The following is a 19,593-nucleotide window of genomic DNA, read 5'->3' on the forward strand; positions in this document are numbered from 1 at the left end:
CGCCAAGGCTTGCTCAGCCTGCTTTCTTTCGTACCTCTGGACCACCTGGCATCACCAACAATGGGCTCGGCCCTTCCACAGCAAGCACTAGTTAAGAAAACGTACCACTGCTTGCCCACAGGCCAGTCTTGTAAAGAATTTTCTAAACTGAGGTTCTCTTTTCCCAAGTAACGCTGGGTTGTGTCCAACTGACACAATTCCACAACTGTTTTATTGGAAATTGTCATTCGTGAATCTGAAAATGTTGTTCTTGCAAAAATTGGCATTTTCCAACAATCCTATAGTCTTAGAAAAAAAAAATCAGGTTTCATTATACCTCGCCCTAGGTTCCTATCCAGATGCAAACCTATCTTCTACAATTAGGCAGATGAAAACTTTGCCGGGAAGAAAAGTGATTTGTGAGCGCTGTATGCTGTGCGAGCCCAAGACAGATTCTGGAAGGTAGTTTGCACATCCTTCTGCTGAAGTGCCTTGTGGGCCCGGACCAAATGGTAGGAGTCATTTCCAAGGAAAGGAGACCATAAATCACAGAGCAAGTCAAGGTTCTCCTGGGGATCGTCACAAGTCATTCTTCTCTTTCTAGGACCCACTGTTCTTAGGACAACCTTGGAGATTCATGTTCTAGTTCTTGCCAAGACTTAGGCTGTGAGCATCAGACTTATATAATGCCTTTAGGTGATGATGGAGAGTTCTAGAGTTCGTTGCATTTCACAGTGAAAAGCAGTGGATGAATGATATTAGTCCTTTCTTCTCTAATGCACGTACTTCAAAGCAGGGAAAGCAATTCGTTCTTGAAGGTTAAGGGGCTCAGACATAAATCAATGCAGTGAAGGAAAATTGAACAGCATTTATGGATCACCTCTGTGTGTCTGACACAGTCAAGGTGCTGACAGGAGTCTGGAAAAAAAGTGTCAATGACCAATACAATTTATAAATATTCCTCATGACTCACAAGGGCTGAAAACGCACTGAGAGTCTAGAAGATAAGTTTTGGTATGAAATCAAACGATTTATCTGGAGTTGCATCTGAGTGTTCTGACTATGAAGTCTTGAACCGTAAATCCCAGAATATTTAAAAATCTAAGTGCACCTACAAGGGTGGTGGGAACAATGACTATGACCAATAAATATGCCACAATGAAACACAATACTCTGTATTACTAATATCGAACAAAAAAGTCTAAGTTCAGTGTTTTGTTGTTGTTGTTTATGTTTTTTTTGAAAGCAGTGTTTCTCTCTAGCCATTGCTGTTCTTGGACTCATTCCAAAATGCTGGGCTTACAGGCACAGGCCCCAATGCCTAGCAAGACTCGGTCTTACCCACGTTTTGGTAGGATGGGATTATGGTGTGGAAATATTCACGGAGCTATAAAACAGTTAAGATTTTTTCCAACTCTGGATCCATTTAATCAGAAAACTCTAAAGCAAGCCTGCTGTGTGTATCATCTTCCTCTTCAGCCATCTGTGAAGTTAACAATGCTTGCTTAGATGGGGACTTTTGCTTCTTTCAAAAGACCAATAAAAAATTTAAGACTTTTTTTATTATTGACTTAGGAAAAACTGGTTTGTAAGGTAAAGAGATGACTTAGCAGTTAAGAACCCTTGCTGCTCTGTCAGAGGACCTGGTTTGGTATATACATGTATGTATATATGTGTGTATACACAAATGTATGTATGTGTGTGTGTGCATCCAGACGGGCATGTATTTGTGTGCATGTGTATACGAAAGCCAGAGTTTACCACTGAGTATCTTCCTCTTCCACATTCTACTTTATTATTTTTATTTTAAAAATACTTATTCTTATGTTTGCCTGTAAGTATGTGTGTGCATATATGGTTCTCACATACAGGATGTCAGAAGAGGACATCAGGTCCCCTAGAACTAGAGACTATGGCTAGAACTGAGCCATCATGCGCGTGCTGGGAACAGCACCCAGGTCCTCTGCAGGAGCAGCAAGCACTTGTCATCACTGGGATTACAAAAAAGAGGGCAAGTGCTCCTGGCCCTTCAGACTCAGCTCCCCATGTTTGTGGGTAAGAGCTCTGCTGGCTGAGCTGTCTCTGGGTCTCATTTTTTGCTCACAGTTTGTAGTTTTTGGTATACACAAACATCTTAGCCAGCTTTCCTCACATTTACACCTCTTTCATTTTACTTGACATTGTGGTAATTTTTTTCTAAATATATTTTCACATAAATTGTGTTCCTAGATACTAATATCATTTGTACATGGATTTTAGTCTTCAACTTTGCCTACCATAGCTTTTTTGTTATATAGGACTATATTATTTACACACTTGAATGCCTTTTCTATCCTTGAGCCATCTCCTAACTGTCCTATTTGGAGCCATTGGTATGATGCTGGATCTAAGTTTCACAAATGTACAACTTTGCCTTGTTGCTGGACTTTCAGGGCGAGTATCCGTCCTTCCCATCATTCACAATAAATACACTAGTTGAGTGACCTTCATCAGTGATCTTCATCAGCTGATGAAACTTTGTCTTCTATTCTTAGTTTGTTGATATACGTTTCTTGTTTTGTTTTTTTTGTAATGAAAGGACACTATATTTTCGCCAAATGCATTTTAATAATTATATTATTATAATTATCGATCGTATATCAATTATCAACTATATTGATAATTATATTGTTTTTGAGTTATTGCCTTATTGAGTGGTTGCTGTTGGAGTTAAAAATGACAACCTAAGCCAGTATGGTTCAGGTTAGTGTCAATTTAATTTCAGTATCAGGATGGTTGATGTTATGTGTAATCTTACCTGGGACATCAGGTGCTGTAGTTGCTTTTTCTGTTGCTGGTATAAAATACCACAACCAAAAGCAACTCTCAGTTCATGTTGGGTTATAGTTCCTGAGGGCTAGGTTTCCATCAGAGTGGGAAAGGCATGTGGGAAGGACCAGGAAGCTGAGAGATCACATCGCAACCACACACAGGAAACAGAGAGGGCAAGAAGGGGGGTGATTCCCTTCAGCAGGGCCACACCTCCTAAAGGGCCCATAACTTCCCCAAACAGTGCCACCAAGTGGGAGGCAAGCACCCCACAGCAAAACCTATGGGGACATTTCTTATTCAAATCATCCCAGGTGCATAAACATTTAGATACATATTCTTGATGCTTTTGGATGGCTTCAGGCTTTTTTTTTAACCACCAAAATAATTTTTTTTTCACTAACGCATGATACTATAATTATATCATTGTTTTTTTTTTCCTTTTAAATATTCAATTAAAAAATCAAAGCTTATAGTGGAAATGTCCACAAGCTGTAACTACTGTACATCAGACGTGTAAACTGGAAGGACAGATTAAGGCAATGTTTAGCAGAGCTGTAAATAAGGAGCAAGCATGTGAACACAGCAGTGCCAAAGCATCGGGCATTAAAAAATGCACGCTGGCACGTGAACACACCTGACTCTTTTCTCCGTCAGCTGCCTTCTACTGGCGTATGAAGCTGTAGCTTGATGAGTCTCTTGAGAAGAAAATGTTTTCCATTCCTTTGTGTTCAGAAAATACACCCTCCCCCCCCCCCACCATTTTCATTTCTTTTTCTTTTACATGTATGGATGATTTGCTTGTATGGATGTCTGTGTACCATATGCATGCCTGGTACCCTCAGTGGCCGGAAGAGGGTGTTGGGTCGCCAGATCTGGAATTGCAGATGGTTGTGACCTGCCGTATGGCTGCTGGGTCCTAGGAAGAGTAGGCGGTACTCCTAACCACTGAGCCATCTCCCCAGCTCTCAGTAAGCACTCTCTTGACTGCAGTGCTTCAGGGCTTCAGGAGCCTTGTAAGGCTCTTTAAGAACCAGACACTAAAGCTTCCGGGTTAACTCACTGTTCACCAAGCTGCCCACAAGTAAGTTCCATAGCCAAACTGGGACCCACAATTCTCGAAACCTTAAGCAGAAAGTCCGTGGTTTCCTTTGCCGCCTTCATCATCACAGCTGCAGCACCCAGTGCTACTCCTCCCCAATCCGCAACCCCCCTACTACTGCTGTTCACCCCGAGGATGGCCAACGGAGGCAGGAGAAGGGCCTGATCCGTGGCTTTAGCATTAAATCTATAGCCTGAGCCCAGCACATCGCCCTCCCTGTTGTGGGCGTGGCTCTGATATAGGTGCCACTCATTCAATCAGTTCAGTTGAAGGCCTGACCATAACTAAAAGACTAAGGCTTTTCTATCTAAAACTGCTCAGTGGCCTGCTCTTTGATCACCTGCCCCTCGAGGGTCGGGGGGTGCAGCCTTACCAGGCCACAGAGGAAGACAATGCAGCCAGTCCTGATGAGACCTGATAGGCTAGGGTCAGAGGGAAGGGAGGAGGACCTCCCTTATCAGTGGACTTGGGAGGGGCATGGGAGGAGATGAGGGAGGGAAGGAGAGTGGGATTGGGAGGGGATGAGGGAGGGGGCTACAGTTGGGATACAAAGTGAATAAACTGTAATTAATAATAAATAAATTAAATAAACAGAAAAAAAAAGAAATCACTGGAAATCAGCCAAGGGGAACACTCAGGATGCATGCCCTGATGAAGTAGGAGGCCTTCTGGAAACTGGAGCAGCTGGGCAGAAATCCTGGTGTCCCACAAGAAAGCACGGGGAGAGGTCCCAGTGACCTGAGAAGGTCACAACAAAACTCTACAAGAAAAGAAGCAACATCTAGAGCGAGCCACTGCCCCAGCATCCTGCTCCATAACACGAGCTGCGCTCAGCTTCCTTAGCACAATCCCATGCTAGCAAGTGTGGGGAGGGAGCTTGTAACGGACAGAATGATGCTGGCTGTGACCTGCCTGCCCGCCAGACCTCTCAGCTGGAGGAGGAGGAAGATGGAAGTTTTCAATAAAACGACATCTGAAGTTTTTATCTGACCCTGGATAAGGCTATTTAGAAAAAGGGAAACTACTTTGAAAGTAACGATAAGAATAAAAACGATAAGACCCAGGAGAGCCTGGGTAGGCTGTGAGTTTTATCCAGGTGTAGGGAGGAACTCATTATAGCTGGTTTGTAGGAACGCTTGTGAGAAACGGAAGGGTGCATCCAAGGAGACCAGTAAGTCCCCTTGGCTGTGTCCTCTGGTGCTTGAGACCCACAGCTCAGGCCATGGTTCTTGAAGCTGGCAAGGGTAGACATTCCCTCAGAGAGGTTTGTCATTTAAATGTGACATCCACTGGACTGGGTTTTAAAAAGATTATTTTTATTTGCATGGTGGGGGGAGGGGTATTTGAGTCTATTCTTGAATATGGAGTCTAGAAGAGGACGTCACCCATCCTTTATCACTATCCACCTTTCCCTTTGAGGCAAAGTCTCTCCTTGAATCTGGGGCTCACGTTTTTTCTCGGCTAGGCTGGTGGACATCCTCATGTCCCTGCATCCCTCAAAGCTGAGGTAAGAGCCATGCCTGGGACACCCAGCCTGTTGGGTATGTGCTGGGATCAGAATTGTCTCCATAGTTGCCCGGGAACCACTCTTAACCACCAAGCCATCTTTCCAGCCCCACACCGGACTTCTTAAAAACTAAAGATTGTTTGGTGTTTCCAGAGAAAAAGCTATGTCAACCTCCCCCAGCTTCTAGCAGGAGAGGAAGAAAATGCCCCAGGATGCTTGCCGTGGCAATGGAGAGAAGGAAGGCATCTTTGTTAGGGTTCCTGTTGCTGTGATTGAAACATCATAACCAAAAACACCTTGGGGAGGAAACGGTTTATTTGGCTTAGTGTCCACATCACTGTTCATCATTGGAGGCAGTCAGGCGGGAACTCAAAAAGAGCAGGAACCTGGAGGCAGGAGCTAGTGCAGAGGCCACGGAGGAGTGCTGCTTACTGGCTTGCTCCACATGGCTTGCTCAGCCTGCTTTCTTATGAGCACCAGCTCAGGGATGGCACCACCCACAGTGGGCTGGGCCCTCCCACATCAACCACGAATTAAGAAAATGCTAAACAGGCTTGTCTACAGCCTGATCTTATGAAGGCATTTTCTCAGCTGAGGGTCTCCCCTCCAGCTGAAATAGAAACTAGCCAGCACAAATTGCTTCTGTCTGTTTATACTGAACAGGCCGCTTTGCTTGTTAACGGTCACGTTTCCTCTAACACCATATTCTGCAGATCAAACGTTTCAGGATGTCATCAATGACTTTGGTTCAGTTAAAAGACCTTAGCTGGTCCCTGTGGCTCACACTTGTAGTTTCATTGCTTCGGTGGCTGAGACAGGAAGATCTCCAAGGCTTTGAGGCAAGCCTGGGCTACAAAGTGAGTTCTAGGCCACCCTGGGCAACAAGGACAGTGTTTCAAAAACTGAAATCAACTAATTGATTAGTAGTCAGAGCTCTAATTTATTGTAGAAACTATTACCTCCGTGTTGGTAAATAGCAGCAAAGTTCTCATTCACAAGAGTCAACAAAGGTAAAATTGCCTGATTTTCTTCTCCATGAGACAAACATTGCTCATTTGTGGATCCTTCCTTTGCTGAGGCAGAGACGTTTTGGCAAGTAGCCTTTACCTTCACCTTTTTTTTTTTTTTTTTTTTTTTTTGACACAGGGTTTCTTTGTATATAGCCTTGGCTGTCCTAGACTCACTTTGTAGAGCAGGCTGGCTTCAAACTCACAGGGATCCACCCTCCTCTGCCTCCCTGCATGCTGGGATTAAAGGTGTGTGCGTCATCATGCCTGACTCACCTTCACCTCTTCGCAGGCTGCAGAATTTCACAGAAAGGAAAACTCTAGAAACTGCATTTCTCAAATTCAGCATTCTGGGTGTGATTTCTTCCTGCCATCTTCAGTGGGAAGGGAAGGCCATGTCTCTGTCTGCCTGGCAGCACCTGGCCAATGCAGAGGGGGTGGTAGATTTAGCACAGTCCCTCAGCGGTGGACCCAGCCATCCTTCACAGTGCCAGATCAACCACCGGTTGGCCCCGGATTTTCTGTTGTTGTTGTTTGCTTGTTTGTTCTATAACGTTCAGCACAGACTGTGGAAACAGCATGTCACAGAGCCTGTGTCAAACAGGTCCCTCACACATTTTCCTCGAGTTAGAAAATGACCTTCAAGTTACTATAAGTCTATGCTGGGAGCCTGCCTGGAATTTGGGGGCAATAAAGGAAAGATCTCTGTAACCCCAAAGATCTGCCTTCCTCCCTATGCATTTCAGCCATGTTACTATGTCACTTCTGCAAACTGCAATTATGTATCAAGACGGGAATTTCTCTAATCGTACTTCAGGAATAGTGCAGATAAGGGCGTTAAGAATCCATCCAGAGCTGTTGAGTAAACATTATTGCAGCTGGAATGGCTTCCTGGCCCTTCTGGGACTTTCTGGGGGGGTCGGGGGAAATGACTGTCAGCCACAAATCTGCTTCTGGGCTCCACCTTCTGCTGGCGTCAATGGAGAGTGACGCCAATGGCTTCCTCGCTTTAATTCCTCTCCCCAGCTACCGCGCTGGGGTCACACAGAGGTTAGAGCAGATGTGCCTCTTGCTGCTCCTGCTTAGTATTCAGGTTGCTTTTCTCTTGGGGGTTACCAAAGTAGGAAATAACCGAGAGGGAGATTATAGGATATAAAGGATTGTGGCTTGTGCAGAGAATTCTGAATTTTATCAGACAGGCAAGAGCTTCCCCTCACCATAAGGTCCTTCTGTGTAGAAATTATCTCTGGCTCCTTAGCCCTCAAGTGCAGGGGCCAGAACCAAGAAGATAAAAATGAGGTTTGGTGTCCTTCTTTCTCTTTGTGCTGGCCAATTTTATGTCAACTTGACACAGGCTAGAGTCATCGGAGGGGAGGGAACGCCAACTGAGAAAGTGCCTCTGTTACAGGCTGTAGGTAAGCCTGTAAAGTATTTTCTTAATTAATGATTGAGGGGCAGGGCCCAGATCATTGTGGGTAGTGCCACAATGTGGTAGCCCCAGGCTCTGTAAGCAAGCAAGCCACGGGGAACAAGCCAGTAAGCAGAGAGCCCTCCATGGCCTCTGCATCAGCTTCCACCTCCAGGTTCCTGCCCTGTTTAAGTTCCTGTCCTGACTTCTTCAGTGAACAGCAATGTGGAAGTGTAAGCCAAATAAACCATTTCCTCCCCAACTTACTTTTGGTCATGGCGTTTCATCACAGCACTGGTAACCCTAACGAGGACAAATTGGTGCCAGGAGAGTGGGGTATTGCTGTGATCTACCTGACCGTGTCGCTCTTGGGAGGATTGTGGAAGGAGTTTGGTGCCCTGAGCTAGAATAAGCCATTGAGCATTGTGAGCTCTGTGGGCTTGGAAGGAGCTTGAAAGATAAAAACGTTGAGGGCAGTGCAGAAGATGGAGGGCAGGCTTGTGACGTTTCAGAGGGAAGCGAAGGCTCTGCTCGGCCATTTGTGAGCCAATTCTGTGGTTCTGGTCAGCTGGAGCTCAAGAGTCAGCTGTGATTAACAAAAGACCAGAACCATCAAAGTAAAACCTTTGTTTTAGTGGAGCAAAGGATGCTGGTCAGCTGGGGCTGAAGAGTCAGCTGTGATTGAGAAGAGACTGGCACCACTGAGGTGAGCTCTGGCAAGCGTTTGCTCAGAGCCAGCACATGCAAGCTGCGTTCAGACACCTCTGAACCAAGGTCGTGCCTTGTGTTGGCAGCCAAACTTGGTAGTGTTAAGAGTTTCCCAGGTGGAACTGGTTTTGAAGGCATGAAGGGCTCATGGAGAGCAGCTGAGGCTTGGCACCATGAGGGGCCATTGGTGATGGTGCAGCCAGAGAAAGCCCCGGATGAAGAGGTCATGGAGAGAAGTTGAGGCTTCGCACCACGAAGAGAGCATTTCGGAGATGCCAGGACCATGGGATGACCACCAAGAATGGAGCCTGCCCGAGTTTAGAAAGACGAGCTGTGCGTGTTGCAGAGGGCAGAGCTGGAGAAGTGACCCAAGCCTCGTGGAGGAGCCCAGAAAATGGTGAGTGAGCCCCAGATAATGAGTTATTTACACTGTTGGAGTTTGGTTTTGCTTTGTTTACATTTTGGCTGTGCCCTGGTTCTTGGCTCTTGAAGTAAGGAAGTATTTAACTTTTTTCTTTTTTTTCATTTTATAGGGGCCCACAGTTGAGAGACTTTAAATTTTAAATAGAGACTTCGGATTTTATTTTTTCCTTTTATTGAAAATATTTTTCACATTATATATTCACATAGATATGATTATTGTTTCCCTTCTCTCTACGCCTCCCAGGTCCTCTCTCCCTCCCCCTCCCATTCAGTTCCACTCTCTTTCTGTCTCTCAAACAGGCTTCTAAGGGATAGTAATGTAATATAATTAATATAATATGATAAAACAAAAACTAACACATCAGAAGTGGACAAAACAAACCAACAGAAGGAAGAGAGCCCAAGAGAAGGCACAAGAATCAGAGACCCACTCGCTCTCACACTCAGGAATCCTGTACAAACACTCCACTTGCAGCTCTAACATACATGCAGAAGACCTGGTGCGCACTCGTGCAAACCCTGTGTGTGCCGTCCCAGTCTCTGTGAGTTCATACGTGCTGTGATCTTGTGAGTTTAGGGGGCTGGGATTCCTTGGTGTCCCTCTTCCCCCCCCTGGCTCTTACATTCTTTCTATCTCTTCTTTGGCAGGGTTTTCTGAGCCCCGAGGAGAAGGAGTTGATGGAGACAGCCCTGGAGACAGCTCCTTTAGGGCTGAGCGCCCCAAGGTCTCTGACTCTCTGCATATTGTCTGGTTGTGGTCTCTGTATTTGTTCCCATCTACCGAGGGAGGAAGCTTCTCTGATGATGACTGAGCAAGGCGCAGTATTATGAATAGAGCAGAATGTCATTATAAGCCATTTTATTACAACTCTTTTTTTTTTTTTTAAAGAACAATAGTATTTGGGTTTTGCCCTAGGCCTCTGGGCTATCTATTCTCAGGTTCTCATCAAAATACTGGCCAGTATGGGTTCCATCTAGTGGGGTGGGCCTTGAGTCAAACTCCCACAGCGTTGTGCCATTGTTGCCCTAGAATAAATATCTTGCAGGCAGAATACCAGCGTAGAGCAAAGAGTTTGTGGCTAGGCTGGTGTTTCTGTTTCTGTTTTGGTAGTGTGCACCTTCCTGAGAGCAACTTCCTGTATCAAAGACTCTAGAACACAGAGATGAAGGCTCTGCCTTAGAGAATGAGATCCCATTTATTAATTGTTGATCTTGGTGCTGTGTTAATGGTGTTCTGTTCAGAAAGTTGTCTCTTGTGCCGATGAAGTCAAAGTTCTTCCCCACTTTCCCTTCTGTTAGGTGCAGTGTATCTGGTTTTTTGTGTTGAGCTCTTTGATCCATTTAAGTTGAGTTTTGTGCAGGGTGATAAGTAAGGATTTATTTGGATTATTTTACATGCAGATGTCCAGTTTGACTGGCACCATTTGTTGAAGATGCTGCCCCCCCCCTTTTTTTTTCCAATGTGTCTTTCTGGCTTCTTTATCAAAATTCAGGTGTCCATAGTGTGTGAATTTATGTCTGAGTCTTCAGTTAGATTCCATCGACTAACAATTGTTTTTATGCCAATGCCATGCCAGTTTTTTTTAGAATTGTAGCTTGGTAGTACAATTTGAAATCCAGGATAGTGGTGTACAGCCCACCCGCCACCGTTCTTTAGTATGCATATTTTAGTTATGCTGAAATTTTTGTGTTTCCATAAAAAGCTGAAAATTGTGCTTTGAAGATCTGTGAAGAATTGTGTTGGGATTTTGGTGGGAAATGCTTTGAATCTTTTGGTAGGATGGCCATTTTTACTACATTAATCCTACTGATCCTTGAACATGACAGCTCTTTCCATCTCCTGATATCTTCAATTTCTTTCTTCAAAGACTTGAAGCTGTTACCATACAAGTCTTTCACTTGCTTGGTTGGAGTTACAAGATATTTTATATTATTTGATGCTATTGTGAAAGATGTTGTTTTTTGATGATTTTTTTTTTCTTAACCAATTTATCATTTGTATATAGTAGGGCTACTGTTTTTTGTAAGTTAATTTTATATCCAGATACTTTGCTGAAAGTGTTTGTCAGCTGTAGGAGTTTCCCAGGGGAATTTTTAGGGTCACATATATATCATCTGCAAATAAGATACTTTGATTTCTTCCTTTCCAATTTGTTTACCCTTGATCTCCCTCAGTTGTCTTACTGATCTAGCTAATACTTTAAATACTATATTGATTAAGTATGGAGAGGGTGGGCACTCTTGTTCCTGACTTTAATGAAGTTGCTTTAAGTTTCTCTCTATTTTAAAGTTGCTGTTGGCTATAGACTTGCTATGACTGCCTTTATTACATTTAGGTATGTGTCTTGTATCCTAATCTTTCCAGGGCTTTTATCATGAAGAGATACTGGATTTTGTCAAGGTCTTTTCTGCATCTAATGAAATGAACATGTGGATTCTTCTTTTAGTTTGCTTATATGGTGGATTACATTTATTATTGAACCATCCCTGCATCTCTGGGATGAAGCCTATTTGATCACGGTAGATAATCTTTTCGATGTGTTCTAGAATTTGATTTGCAAGCATTTTACTAAGTATTTTTGCATCTATGTTCATAAGGGAAATTGGTCTGAAATTTTTTCCCTTCATTGGGTCTTTATTGGTTTGGGTATCAGAGAAACCATGGCCTTGTAAAATGAAGTAATTTGAGGAATATTTGAGGCTTTAATTCTTCTTTGAAAGTCTGGTAGAATTCTGCACTAAAACCATTTGGCCCTGTTGTACTAGGGCTTGTAGGTTTGTTTAAGTTAATTGCTTACCCGATCTTGATTTAACTTTGGTACCTATGGAAAATGATCCATTTCTTTTAGATTCTTCAATCTGGTGGAGTACAGGTTTTTAAGCTATGCTGTTACAATTCTCTGGTTTTCTTCGGTATCTGCTGTTATGTTCCCCTTTTCATTTTCTGATTTTGTAAATTTAGATATTCTTCCTCTACCTTTTAGCTAATTTGAATCAGGGGTTTTCAATCTTAATGATTTATAAAAGAACCAATTCTTTGTTTCACTGATTCATTGGTTTTTTGCTTGTTTCTATTTCGCTGATTTCAGCCCCGAGTTTGACTATTTCTTACCATCTTTCTTACCTTTTGGGTGTGACTTCTACTTTTTATTCTAGAACTTTCTGGTGTGCTGTTAAGTTACTAGTATGAGATCTCTCCAGGTTTTTATTTTTGATTAAATGTAGGGACTTAGTGCTATGAGCTTGCCTCTTAGAATCACCTTCACGTGACCCATAAGTTTGGGTATTCTGTGTGTTCATTTTCATTCAATTCTAAAAAGCCTTTCATTTCTGTCTTAATTTATGTCTTGAGCCATTTTTTTTTTAATTAAGAAGAGAGTTGTTCAGTTTCCACGAATTTGTAAGCTTTCCATTGTTTCTGTTGTGAATGCTATCCAGCTTTAACCCTTGGTGGTCAGGTAGGACGCTCGATGTTATTCCAATTTTCTTGTACCTGTTGATACTTGCATTGTGTTTGAGTATATGGTCAATTTTTGGGAAAGTGCCATGAGGTGCTGAGAAGAAGGTATATTCTTTTGTGTTTGGGGGAAATGTTCTGTAAATAGTTGTTAGGTCTCTTTGGTTTATAATGTCTGTTGGCTCTAGCATACCTCTGTGTAGTTTTTGTCTGGATGATCTTTTGGTGAGAGTCAGGCATTGAAGCTTCCCACTGTCAGTGTGTGAGAGTCAATACGTGGTTAAAACCTGTAGTGGTATTTCTTTTACAAACTTGGGTGCCCTTGTGTTATGGACATGGACGTTTTGAAGTGAAATGTCCTCTTGGTAGATTTTTCCTGTGGGTACGCAGGGTCCTTTTACACTGAGATTATTTCAAGAAAATAGACTGAAGAAGCAAGCTGATATAGCCATTTTAATGTCTGACAAAACAGACTTCAAACCAAAACTAATCTAAAGAGATAGTGAAGGATACAACATATTGATTGCCATACACTGATAGTGGGAGAGTTGGGGTTCCAAGTAAAATATACTTCTAGGTATTGAAAGCTAAGACCTATGGGTGGGGACGGGCTTGGAGGGGGCTGAGAGGGCCCACAGGAGGGAGAAAGCAGTGTGGCCTCCAGGATCTTTTTAGGGATTGGGGGTCAGAGAGTCAGGAGAGGCCACAGCAGGGGTGTGGTGATGGGAGGAGTGGGGTGGGGTGATGATGGGAGACTGGATTTGGAGGAATAAAGAGTGAGGTGAGTATCTGCAGTTAGACTGCTTTGCTGGCCAAACTGGCCTGCATTTTCCCAGGGGTTGGCTGTTGGAATTGGGGGCTGGGGCAAAACAAGTTTGGAGATCTGTGAGAGCCGCTGGAGATGGTGGTAGCTGTAGCAGGTGATCTGTTACAGCGCTGGAGGTGAGACTGGGTGATTGGATTTGGAGGAGCGGAGGAAGAGGTGAAGATCTGCAATCAGCCTTCCTGCTCCCCTGGCTTGTGGGGTCTCCGGGAGTGCCTGAGATTTTAGATTAAAAAAAAAAAAGACTTTATATTTTTACAGAGATTGAACTTTTAAAGTGTTTGAATCAGTAATAATTGTGGGGTTTTAAAGGTTTTTTTGACATTTATTTTTATGTACATTGGTGTTCTGCCTGCATGTCTGTGAAGGTATCAGGTCCTCTGGATCTGGAGTTACAGGCAGTTGTGAGCTGTCACGTGGGTGCTCGGGATTGAACTTGCGTCCTCTGGGAGAACAGTTGGTGCTCTTAACTGTTGAACCATCTCTCCAGCCCCAACTTTTAAGTTGGGGAGCAGAGTGAGTGAGGGGAAGGATGTGGGAAGGGTTTCAGAGAGGTAACACGGCAGCATTTCACGTAGGAGCTCGCAGTTAAGGTTGCCTGACCATTGTGCTGGGAAGCAGCCATATTTCAGATCCGACCTGAAGGTAGAGCCAGGGGGAATTCCTGACTGATTGTACGTCAGGAGTGGAAGCGAAGACCTCGGGAAGACAGCTACAGTCTACCACAGCAGTTCTCAACCTGTGGGGTCGCGACCCCCACGGCAAGCCTCTGTCTCTAAAAAATGTTTACATCGTGATCCATAGCAGTAGCAAAATGAAAGTTACGAAGTAGCAATGAAAATAATCTAGTTGGGGGCATTACAACATGGCGAATTGTACTAAAGGATCACAGCCATTAGGAAGGTTGCGAACCACTAGTCTACCGAGTTACAGAAATCTGCACACGCTGCAGTTTGGAAAGCAGGTTTCAAACATGCTATGATTGAATTGTTTGCGTACATTAGCGAAGACAGCAAGAAGGCATTTAAGTCCGTTTGGGAGATATAGGGACTGTGATTAAAGCCACAGCCTAGACAGTCTTGCTAAGGTTCCCTCAAGCATTAAGACGGAAAGGAAAACAGGACTCTGAACGATGCCAAGGATTGAGCAAGAGCAGAAACTCTAGAGGTGTGAGGTCCTGGAAGGGAAGGGCATCAGGAGGAAGGGTGGTCAAACAGGTCACATGCTGTCGGGTAGGGCAGGGTGACTGGGGCCGACTGGTGGGTTGGGCGATGTGGTAGTCTACGGAGGCCTCGGCAGGGACAGTTTTAGTAGTGCCTGACACGTGTGGAATTGGAAGGGGAACTGGAGAAGCATAGAGAGGGCAGCTTTGGAGACTCTGGAGGGAAATGCCGCCTGTTTGGGTCCCTCCCACTGCTTAATTTCTGCCACATTCAAGCATCATTCTGCAACATACTGTAGCACGTGGTCGTTGCAGGCCTGGGTTTTGCCTTTCCCTTGCTGCTAGGGGGCGCTCGAGCGCAAGCGTTCGTCTGGCAATGGGCATGGAAGCCAATGGGGAGCTCCTGGTCTTCCGTCACAGAATGTAGAGTTATTGCGGGTTCTCCTAGCTATTCTGAGAAAAGAACCTTCCCCGAGAGAACTGTGCAAATACATACCATGAAATAAGAACACCTCCTTCTACCCAGTCCCTTGGCCACTTCATACATGCAAAGTATGTATTTTTAAAAATTTTTTATATTAATTACAGTTTATTCACTTTGTATCTCACCTGTAGCCCCCTCCCTCTTCCCCTCTCAATCCTACCCTCCCTCCTTCATCTCCTCCCATGCCCCTCTCCAAGTCCACTGATAAGGGAGCTCCTCCTCCCCTTTCATCTGATCCTAGCTTATCAAGTCTCATCATGACTGGCTACATTGTCTTCCTCTGTGGCCTGGTAAGGCCACGCCCCCCCCCCCCCCCCCAGAAGGAGGTGATCAAAGAGTCATCCACTGAGTTCATGTCAGAGACAGCTTCTGTTCCCATTACTATGGAACCCACTTGGACACTGAACTGTCATGGGCTACATCTGTGCAGGGGTTCTAGGTTATCTCCACGCATGGTCCTTGGTTGGAGTATCAGTCTCAGAAAAGACTCCTGTGCCCAGATTTTTTGGTTCTGTTGCTCTCCTTGTGGAGCTCCAGTCCTCTCCAGGTCTTTCTATCTCCTCCTTCTTTCATAAGGTTCCCTGCACTCTGCCCAAAGTATGGCTATGAGTCTCAGCATGTGCTTTGATACACTGCTAGGTAGGTCCTTTGTGATAGGCTCCTGTGCTGTTTCCTGTTTTCTCCCTCTTCTGATGTCCATCTTCTTTGCCTTTCTGAATAAAGATTGAGCATCTTACCCAGGGTCCTCCTCCTTGATTAGCTTCTTTAGGTGTACAGATTTTAGTATGTTTATCCTATGTTATATGTCTAATGTCCACTTATAAGTGAATATATACCCTGTGTGTCTTTCTGCTTCTGGGATATCTCACTCAGGATGATCTTTTCTAGTTCCCACCATTTGCCTGCAAATTTCACGATTTCCTTGTTTTTAATTGCTGAGTAATATTCCATTGTGTAGATGTACCATAATTTCTGTATCCATTCCTCAGTTGAGGGGCATCTGGGTTGTTTCCAGCTTCTGGCTATTACAAATAAATCTGCTATAAACATGGTTGAGCAAATGTCCTTGTTGTGTACTTGAGCATCTTTTGGATATATGCCTAGGAGTGTTATAGCTGGATCTTGAGGAAGCGCTATTCCTAATTGTCTGAGAAAGCACCAGATTGATTTCCAAAGTGGTTGCACAAGTTTACATTCCCACCAGCAATGAAGGAATTGTTTAATTTACAAGTATTTTGAGATTTTTCTTTTTGATATGGGCTACATCTATGCAGGGGTTCCAGGCCATCTCCATGCATGGTTCTTAGTTGGAGTATCAGTCTCAGAAAAGACCCCTGGGCCCAGAGTTTTGGGTTCTGTTGCTCTCCTTGTGGAGCTCCTGTCCCCTCCAGGTCTTTCTATTTTCCCATTCTTTCATAAGATTCCCTCCCTGCACTCCGCCCGAAGTTTAGCTATGAGTCTCAGCCTCTGCTTTGATACCCTGCAGGGTAGAGTCTCTCAGAGGCCTCTGTGGTAGGCTCCTGTCCTCTTCCCTGCTTTCTCCCTCTTCTGTTTGTACCATTTGCCTTTCATAGCTGTATTCTACATGTAGCTGTACCCTCAACGTGAGGAAATCCTTTTGGAGAATCAAAGGTGTGCTGAAATCATAATTTTATGTTCCATCTGTACTAGAAGTCTCCATGTAAGCCTGAGTGGAAAAAAAAAAAAAAAAAGGCAGATTTTCTTATCCTTAGAACTTTTCAATGGAGCTGTCTCAGTTAGTGTTTACAGTCTTCACATAATTAGAGCCTTATTAGGGTTTCCCCACTTCTTCCAAGGAATAAACTCACAGTTTTAATGCCAGTTTATGCAAAAGGGACATTCTCTGGCTATTTCCCATAGGTAAAATTAGAAAAGAAAAAAAAAAAAAAAGAAAAAAAAAGAAACTGTGGGAAGATCACGCTACAAGAATTACCCTACACCTCTATTTCTGAAAGAACTCGCCTGGAAGTCACTTTCCTAATTTTTTCAGGCTAAAAATGAGTGGTTGGGTCTCACCTAGGCCCTCTGCAGACATGCTACCTTTGTGTACCTTGAGCTTCATACCAGACTCCTAACGGCGGGAGCGGGAGCTGTCTCTGACTCTTTTGGCTGCTTTGGGGGCCCTTTTCCTCCTACTGGGTTGCCTTGTCCAGCCTTAATACGAGGATTGGTGTCAAGTCTTACTGCAATGCCCTGCTTGGTTGATATCGGGGGAGCCCTGCCCTTTTCTGAAGAGGAGTAGCGGATGGAGGCTGGGCACTGGGAGGGTTTGGAGAGGGGAAGCTGTTTGGGATGTAACTTATGAGAGAATACAAACAAACAAACAAAGAAACAAACAGAGTGGCTGGATGAGCTCTAAGCTGCACGCCTAACTTGAATCTCTCCAGGGCAATGAGACAGGAACGGAAGTTCAGGAAGTTCCAGGCGAAGCCCTGTGCCGCTGGCGTCCCTCGGAGCGCTTGTCCTCGAGCGCCACCTAGCCTCAGGGAACGGCAAAACCTCCAACCGGCTCCACTTGGCCCCTGAGAGGGAAACCAGCCATTATTTGGCTAGTCCACTCACCAAATCTGCTCTCGGGAGTAATACAGCGAAGTAGCCCTGGCCTTACAATCCCCACAATGAAGCCCAGTGAGGTCCCCAGAAGCCAGTTCTAGCCCCTCTCCTGCTCGGAAGGAGTGAGGCTTGTCTTGTGTTGGAGAGAGCAGAGCTCATGCTGGGGTCAGTCACCGAGGCTCCCAGGGTCCTTGACGCTCTACTGATGCCTTTTGAATACAGCAGGAAGTGCCATGTGCTACCGTGCTGATACCCATTTTTTCCCGTCCAGCTGCTGTCCCGTGAACAAACCCTGAGGGCAGCTCCTGGCTGCCGGGAATGTTGTTGCCAAGGTGCCCAGGGCCAAACATTAGGTCTGGCCTGTTGTGAGGCGGGACAAAAACCACCCGGATTCAGACACATGGCTCACATCAAATCTGTACAGCACACAGTGGAGAAATGCTGCCGGGGGAGATAAAAGAATATAGCATTTCAGTGTTGGTCGGTCAAACGCAGGTTGCAGCTCTTGTTTGAGCTATTTAAAGCAAGGCTGCCTTCACAGCTGTAGCTCTCAGTGTAGACTCAGGGCAGTGGGCCTGAGGGCTAAGCCTTCATCTGTGGCTTGCTGTGTAAGATGCTTGATGAGAAGGGGGCTCCAGGAGCAGGACGGGGAGAGGATTCTGTCAGGGAGTGTTGGGAAGTTAGGGAGGGTTCTCGTTCAGGCAGTGTGCTTGCTCTTCCTCTCTAAAATTTGCGATTCATTTTTTTAAAAAAATTAATTTATTTTTTATTAATTACACTTTATTCACTTTGTATCGCAACTAAAGCCCCCTTTCTCATCCTCCCTTCTTCTTGTCCTCCCATGCCCCTCCCCTAGTCCATTGATAGGGGAGGTCCTTCTCCCCTTCCATCTGATCGTAGCCTGTTAAGTTCCATCAGGACTGGCTGCACTGTCTTCCTCTGTGGCCTGGTAAGGCTGCGCCCTCCTCAGGGGGAGATAATCAAAGAGACTGCCACAGAGTTCATGTCAGAGACAGTTCCTGATCCCCTTACTAGGATACCCTCTTGGAGACTGAGCTGCCATGGGCTACATCTGTGCAGGAGTTCCAGGTTATCTCCATGCATGGTCCTTGGCTAGAGTATCAGTCTCAGAAAAGACCCCTGGGCCCAGATTTTTTGCTTCTGTTGCTCTCCCTGTGAGCTCCTGTCCCCTCCAGGTCCTTCATCTCCCCCTTCTTTCATTAGATTCCCGATTCCTAAGTTTGAAGGTTTCATGACGAGAAGGTTTCATGGGAGACCTGGCTATAGCTCTCTTCTTGGATGTAGCTGGGTTTAGCATTCTGCACAGTAGCTATCAGAATGTTATGTTGCTCATTAAAACTACCTGCAATCAATGAAATCAGAATCTTTGTGGGATGTGGTCCAAGTGGAGAAACAAATATATTGCGATTTACTCACCCAATGTGGGAAGTTTTTGAAAGCCCCCCTGAGTGGTGCAAATACAAGGTGAGGCTTTCAAACAGCTGCTGTGCCTGCCACTTGGATAATGGTTTTTAATTGATATAAAAATGTAAAAGGCATCTATATCAATGGGGTACCTCCCATGTATGTTCCATACAAGTATAGATGAACATACTGTATGTTCATCTCAAGCCAAATGTACCTCCTCAAACACTTGCCTAAAAGCCCTTGTTCTGACTTTTAGAGATGCACCTCACTCTTTTTTTTTTTTCTGTTTGTTGTTTATTGCTACCACAGGGCAACAGTGAAGCAGACATTCTTGCTCCTGATGGATTCAGTAAACACTGATAAGTCTTCCTTCCTCCCTTCCCAGCACCCAGTACTAAGAGTGAGTGGGATCATGTCTTCCTATTCATAACGCTTAGCAGTGGGCTTCTGTTCCATCCACTGCCGTATAGAGAACCGCCCTCTCTCCCTCCCTCCCCTTGTCTGCTGTGAGTGCGAGCTGTCCTGCCTTGACTGCAGTCACACACCACTACAGCCAGCCAATTTCACTTTTCATGAATGAATATATATTCCACTGTGTATACGCACCACATTTTAAAACCCATTCATTTGCTCATTGAGTCTTTCCCCCGTTTCTTGGTTACTGTTTAGGACCCTTCAATGAACGTGAAATGCTGACATCTCTTTCACATACTAATTTTATTC

This window comes from Meriones unguiculatus, chromosome 11 (assembly GCF_030254825.1).
Source record: "Meriones unguiculatus strain TT.TT164.6M chromosome 11, Bangor_MerUng_6.1, whole genome shotgun sequence".
Taxonomy (NCBI): domain Eukaryota; kingdom Metazoa; phylum Chordata; class Mammalia; order Rodentia; family Muridae; genus Meriones; species Meriones unguiculatus.